Raw genomic sequence first — 7,172 nt, forward strand, 5'->3', positions numbered from 1 at the left:
GCCCACAATGCAACGGGGCTCTTTCCTTGTTCCCAGATGGATGGGCAGGTCGAGAAATAATAGACATACACAAGATAGTGAAAGCTGGGAACAGGGAGGTCACCACCTTCTGGTCCCATCATGCCGCCAATGTACTGGATATACCAGCATTTATTATTAAGTTTAGTGAGGGCAGGGGTAGGTTAGTGAGGGATTGAGGGTCATTTGATTATGAGGTGAGATGGTCACATGGGGATGAAGTAATTCTTTAACATAACATCTATATGCAGAAGTACAGTGTACAGAGATAATTTACAGTATAGTGTGTGCATCAGTAATTTCTAAGAGAACCTTAAGACAGAAACAGTCTTTCCATAACCTATGATTAGCAAGATATTAATCAGCAGTAACAGTTGCAGCAAAAGCTGGTTACAAACAATCCATAGAAACAGGACGTGAAGCTAGACAACCGGTTAGACCAGAAATTCTCAGAAGGGAGTATGCCTTAACCCTAAAAGGCCTAGAAGAGCAGTGGCAAGATGAGGGCATTTATAACCCTAGCTTATCCATATGAACAGGTGCCCCTCGTGTGTCCATTTATAGGCTCTCCACAAGGGTCACATTCCATTCCCGGAGCTATGAACACCTGCTTTTCTGGGATAGGAATCTTGGTGATGTGAAACCTCCCTGACTGCACCTCCATTCACAGGCTCTCTGCAGGGGGAAGCACATCATGTGCTGTTCTCTCATTCTGGCAGTCCAACCTGGCATTGTCTTTACATGAACTACATGCAATTTTGTATTTACAATAATCAGGAGCATTTCATCTTTTATTCCATAGCAATTGTTTCAGGGGGTCTCACTACATGTCACCCTTGCTGGAGTGCAGTGGCACAATCTAAGCTCACTGCAACCTCCACCTCCCAGGTTCAAGTGATTCTCCTGCCTCAGCCTCAGCCTCCCTAGTAGCTAGGACTACAGGCGTGTGCCACCACACCTGGCCTCTCTTCCCTTTTCTTTAATGCAAAAGAGAACATATTATATATACACTTTGTTCTGTACCTTGCTACCTGTCCTTGATCGTTTAGGGACCATCCCTTATTCCTTATCAATATATAAAGAGCTTCTTTTTCATTGTTTTCCCCAGAGATCTAGTATTCCACCAGATATGCCTAAATTTATATAATCCATCTCTTACTGATGGGCCTTGTAGCAGGTAGACATAGTGGGTGAATTGTCTCCCAAAGAAGTATGTTCAAGTCTTAATCCCCAATACCTGTGAATGTGACCTTATTTGGAAATAGGACATTTGCAGAGAATATCCTCCTGGATTTAGTGTGGGGCCTAAATCCAATGATGGGCATCCTAATAAGGAAAGGAGAGGACACACATGGAAACACAGGGAGAAGGCAGAGATTGGAGTGACGCTGCCACACACTACGTGCCGAGACCATCTCAGTCAGGGAGACCCTAACCCAGCGGTGCTAGAGGAATTAAAGACACACACACAGAAATACAGAGTTGTGAAGTGGGAAATCAGGGGTCTCAGCCTTCAGAGCTGACAGCCCCAGAGATTTGCCCACATATTTATTAACAGCAAGCCAGTCATTAGCATTGTTTCTACAGATATTAAATTAACTAAAAGTATCCCTTATGGGAAATGAAGAGATGGGGCGAATTAAAGGAATAGGTTGGGCTAGTTAACTGCAGCAGGAGCATGTCCTTAAGGCACGGATTGCTCATGCTATTGTTTGTGGCTTAAGAATGCCTTTAAGCGGTTTTCTGCCCTAGGCCGGCCAGGTGTTACTCGCCCTCATTCCTATAAACCCACAACCTTCCAGCGTGGGCGTTATGGCCATTATAAACATGTCACAGTGCTGCAGAGATTTTGTTTATGGCCAGTTTTGGGGCCAGTTTATGGCCAAATTTTGGGGGGCTTGTTCCCAACAACCAAGGAATGCTTGGGGCTACCAGAAGCTGGAAGTGGCAAGGATTCTGGCCTAGACCCTCTGGAAGGAGCATGGCCCTACTGGCATCTTGATTTCAGACTTCCAGCCTCTAGAACTGGGAGAGAATACATTCAGGTGGTTTAAACCACCCAGTGTGTGGTCACTTATTACAGCAGCCCTAGCAAGCTAATACACAGGTAGACTTCTTTTGTTTTGAGATGGAGTCTTGCTTTGTTGCCAGGTTGGAGTGCAGTGGCATGATCTCGGCTCACTGCATCCTCTGCCTCCTGGGTTCAAGTGATTCTCCTTCCTCAGCCTCCCAAGTAGCTGGGACTACAGGCTGACGCCACCATGCCCAGCTAATTTTCGTATTTTTAGTAGAGATGGGGTTTCACCCTGTTGGCCAGGCTGGTCTCCATCTGTTGACCCATGATCTGCCCACCTCAGCCTCCCAAAGTGCTGGGATTACAGGCGTGAGCCACTGCACCCAGCCTTCTAAGATGGCCCTCAACGATCCTTGCCTCCTGCTATCCACACCCTCCACTTAGTGTGGACAGGACTTCTGACTTCTACTCAGAAGACCCAGCCAAGGGATGGGATCGTTTCTGGAATTAAAACTACGACTGCTGTCTTGCCACAATCACATTTGCTGGCTTCAAGGAAGCAACTGCAAAGATGTGAACTACACAGAGGCCTATGTGGAAGGAAAATGAGGGTGACCTCTGTCCAACAGCCACAAGGAACAAAATCACACCCACAACCACGTGAGTCAGCTTGGAAGCAAACCCTTTCCCTGCTGGGCCTTAAGATGACAGTGTGGCCTCAGCTGACACCTTGACTGCAGCCTGTGAGAGGGCTGTGACACAGCTGAGCTGCACCAGATTCCTGACCACAGAAGCTGAGATGACAAATGCATGTCATTTTGGTCGGGTGCAGTGGCTCATGCCTGTAATCCCAGCAATTTGGGAGGCTGAGGCAGGCGGATCACCTGAGGTCAGGCGTTTTGAGACCAGCCTGGCCAACATTATGAAGCCCCATCTCTACTAAAAATACAAAAATTAGCCAGGCATGGAGGTGGGAGCCTGTAATCCCAGCTACCTGGGAGGCTGAGGCAGGAGAATCACTTGAACCTAGGAGGTAGAGGCTGCAGTGAGCTGAGACTGTGCCATTGCACTCTCGCCTGGACAACAGGAGTGAAACTCTGTCTCAAAAAAAAATAAATAGGCCGGGTGCGGTGGCTCACGCCTGTAATCCCAGCAATTTGGGAGGCCGAGGCAGGCAGATCACCTGAGGTCAGGAGTTCGAGACCTGCCATGGTCAACATGGTGAAACCCTATCTCTACTAAAAATACAAAAAATTAGCCAGACATGGTTATAGGCGCCTGTAATCCCAGCTACTCAGGAAGCTGAGGCAGGAGAATCACTTGAGCCCGGGAGGCAGAGGTTGCAGTGAGTCAAAATCGCGCCATTGCACTCCAGCCTGGGCAACAAGAGCAAAGTTCTGTCTGTTAAAAAATATAGGCCGGGCGCGGTGGCTCAAGCCTGTAATCCCAGCACTTTGGGAGGCCGAGGCGGGCGGATCACGAGGTCAGGAGATCGAGACCATCCTGGCTAACAGAGTGAAACCCCGTCTCTACTAAAAAATACAAAAAACTAGCCGGGCGAGGTGGCGGGCGCCTGTACTCCCAGCTACTCGGGAGGCTGAGGCAGGAGAATGACCGGAACCCGGGAGGCGGAGCTTGCAGTGAGCTGAGATCCGGCCACTGCACTCCAGCCTGGGCGACAGAGCGAGACTCCGTCTCAAAAAAAAAAATATATATATATATATATATACACAAATAAAATAAATAAATAAATAAAATGTCTACCTATTTACAGGCTTTGCATGGTTGGCTAAAAAAAAAAAAAAAAAGTATCTGTCTACATTCAAGCTGCAGTGAGGAAAAATTGGTCTTTTCCCTACTCCAGTCCACTCAGTCCACAGAGCATGGTATCTTTCTCACTCCCAGCTCATAGAAATCAACAACTATTAAGCACCTACTGTGTGCCCATGATGCATTTCAGTAGCTTTCAATCATCAATGGAATAAAGCCCCACCCTTGGCCTGTCATTCCTACTTGCCACGGCTTTTGTAAGCCATGTGGAGGGAATGGGACTTTTCATATATTAAGAGGGTCTTATGTGCCAAGGCCTTGCAGGGAGCGCTGCTCCAAAGCAGCAGCCACCCTGACTAAAAGCATGGATGCTGGAGCCAGAATGCCTGGGTTCAAATCCCAGCTCTGCCACTTACCAACCATGTGACTTTGAACAAATTATATAATTTGTCTGCATTTCTCATTTTCAGAACAGGGATGAGTACTGCTATAAACATTTCTGTCAACCCCCCACCTCCAAATTCATACTGAAACCTAACCCCTAGTGTGATGGTATTTGAAGGTGAGGTCTTTGGAAGGTAATTATGTCATAAGTGTAGAGCCCTCACAAACAGTATTGCCCTTATAAGGAAGCCCCAGCTGGGCGTGGTGGCTCACGCCTGTAATCCCAGCACTTTGGGAGGCTGAGGCGGGCGGATCACAAGGTCAGGAGATCGAGACCACGGTGAAACCCCGTCTCTACTAAAAATACAAAAAATTAGCCGGGCGCGGTGGCGGGCGCCTGTAGTCCCAGCTACTCAGGAGGCTGAGGCAGGAGAATGGCATGAACCCGGGAGGCGGAGCTTGCAGTGAGTCGAGATCACGCCACTGCACTCCAGCCTGGGCGACAGAGCAAGACTCCGTCTCAAAAAAAAAAAAAAAAAAAGGTCCCCAGAGTACTCTATTGCCCCTTCTACCATGTGAGGTTACAGCAAAAAGACGGCCTCACCAGATACCAAATCTGCTGGTGCGTCGGACTTCCCAGCCTTCAGAACTGTGAGCAAAAAATTTCTTCTGTGTATAAACTACGTAGGCTATGTTATTCTGTCATAGTCCCAAATAGACTAAAAGAAGTACTTACTGGCCAGGTTGGTGGCTCACACTTATAATCCCAGCACTTTGGGAGGCCAAGGCAGGCAGATCACTTGAGGTCAGGAATTTGAGACCAGCCTGACCAACATGATGAAACCCCATCTCTACTAAAATTCCAAAAAATTAGCTGGAAGTGCTGGCACACATCTGTAACCACAGCTATTTGGAGGCTGAGGCGGGAGAATTGCTTGAACGCACGAGGCAGAGGTTGAAGTGAGCCGAGATCATGGCACTGCATTCCAGCCTGGGCAACAGAGCAAGACTGTCTCAAAAAATAAAAAAAAAACAAGTCCTTACCTCATAGGGTTGTTGAGATGATGCAATGAGTTTTATAAGTGCATAGAATAGTACCTAGCAGAGAGTTAAGCATCATTTTTAGCAATAAACAATAAGCATTACTTAAAGGCGACAGGAAGGCCCAAAGGAGCATCATAAGGGACCTCCCAAGGCCCTACAGCTATTAAGTCTATCCAGATTCTCTCTTTTCCACACTGATTCCCACCTCAAACTCCCTTTGCTCACCTTTGTATTGGTTATCTATCGCTGCACAACCTTACCACAAACTTAGAGACTTAACACAATGCATTTACCATCTGTTCCTATGGAACGGGAGTCTGGGCACAGCTTAGCTGGTCCTCTGCAAGGCTGCAGTGTGTTAGTCAGGCCTGGGATCTTATCTGAAGGCTTACCTGGGAGCGATCAGCCTCCAAGTCTGTGTGGTTGCTGGCAGCATTTGCTTTCTTGCAGACTGCTGGACTGAGCTTCAGTTTCTTGTTGGCTGTCAGCCAGAGGCTGCCCTCAGTTCCTGGCCACCTGACCCTCTCCCAAGGGCAGCTCACACAGGACACTTCCTTCTTCAAAGTCAGCAAGAAATTTTTTCAGTAAGGCACATGTTGCAGTCTCACATAAGGCAACCATGAAAATAACATCTTGTCACCTTTGTGGCACTCTACTGGTTAGCAGTCACAGGTCTAGGCCATCTCAAGGGGCAGGGAGTACACAAGGCTGTGAACAGCAGGTGGGGATCATGGTGACCACCTGAGAGTCTATTTGCCACACCTCCCAGTGCATCCAAATTCTCCCATTGTGCAGAGGATAACTGAGGTCTAGCATACCCCCCAAAAAAGCACCCATCTTCTACCATCCACCCACCAGTTTGTAAACTCCTGTCAGGGGTGTAATTGAAGTGATGCCTGGTTTGGGATTGAGTTTTCCTGGAAGTTCTGGGTCCTGTAACAAGTTTTTTCAGCTGGGATTCCAATTGGTAGCTGTCCCTTGCTTCTGCCCCAGACCCCACAAGGTGCTTTTCAGGCTAGATTCCTGAGGGTTATGTCATCAGCTGTGCCACCTCCTCCTCCCTACCATGATGAACTGTTCTGGGTACTTACCTGACTACAGAGAAAGGTAATTAAGGTCAAACAATGCAATAAGCATCTGCTAGTGCCTCATCTGAGTGATGCTCAGGTGAAGGAAGAGCCTGTGGTTGCACATCTAACCAGGGGATAGCCTAGATCCTAAGGCCAGGTCTGTCTCCACAATCTAAGTGCTGATCTTCAATGGTACATCCTTTTTTTTTTTTTTTTTTTTTTTTTGAGACAGTCTTGCTTTGTTGCCCAGGCTGGAGTGCAGTGGCACAATCTCAGCTCACTGCAACCACCACTTCCTGGAGGCAATTCTCATGCCTCAGCTTCTCAAGTAGCTGCGATTACAGGCGTGCGCCACCACGCCTGGCTAATTTCTGTATTTTTAGTAGACAGGGTTTCACCATGTTCGCCAGGCTGGTCTCGAAATCCTGACCTCGAATGAGCCGCCCACTTCAGCCTCCCAAAGTGCTGGGATTGTGGGCAATCCCTGGGTACCATGCCCAGCCATGGTACATACATCTAATGAAGTTTCCTCTATATCTAAGCTTTCTGATTTCCACCCTCCAAGTACTTAAAAGTAACTCTAGATGGGAAGTAATGGTATGTGAAATCGACACAAAAAAGTTACTACTCCTGCAGGGTACGGTGGCTCACGCCTGTAATCTCAGCACTTTGGGAGGCCAAGACGGGTGGATCACGAGGTCAGAAGATCGAGACCATCCTGGCTAACACGGTGAAACCCTGTCTCTACTAAAAATACAAAAAATTTGTACCGGGCGTGGTAGCAGGCGCCTGTAGTGCCAGCTACATGGCAGGCTGAGGCAGGAGAATGGCGTGAACCCGGGAGGCGGAGGTTGCAGTGAGCTGAGATCGCG

This window comes from Chlorocebus sabaeus, chromosome 20, assembly GCF_047675955.1.
Source record: "Chlorocebus sabaeus isolate Y175 chromosome 20, mChlSab1.0.hap1, whole genome shotgun sequence".
In the NCBI taxonomy this organism is placed as follows: Eukaryota; Metazoa; Chordata; class Mammalia; order Primates; family Cercopithecidae; genus Chlorocebus; species Chlorocebus sabaeus.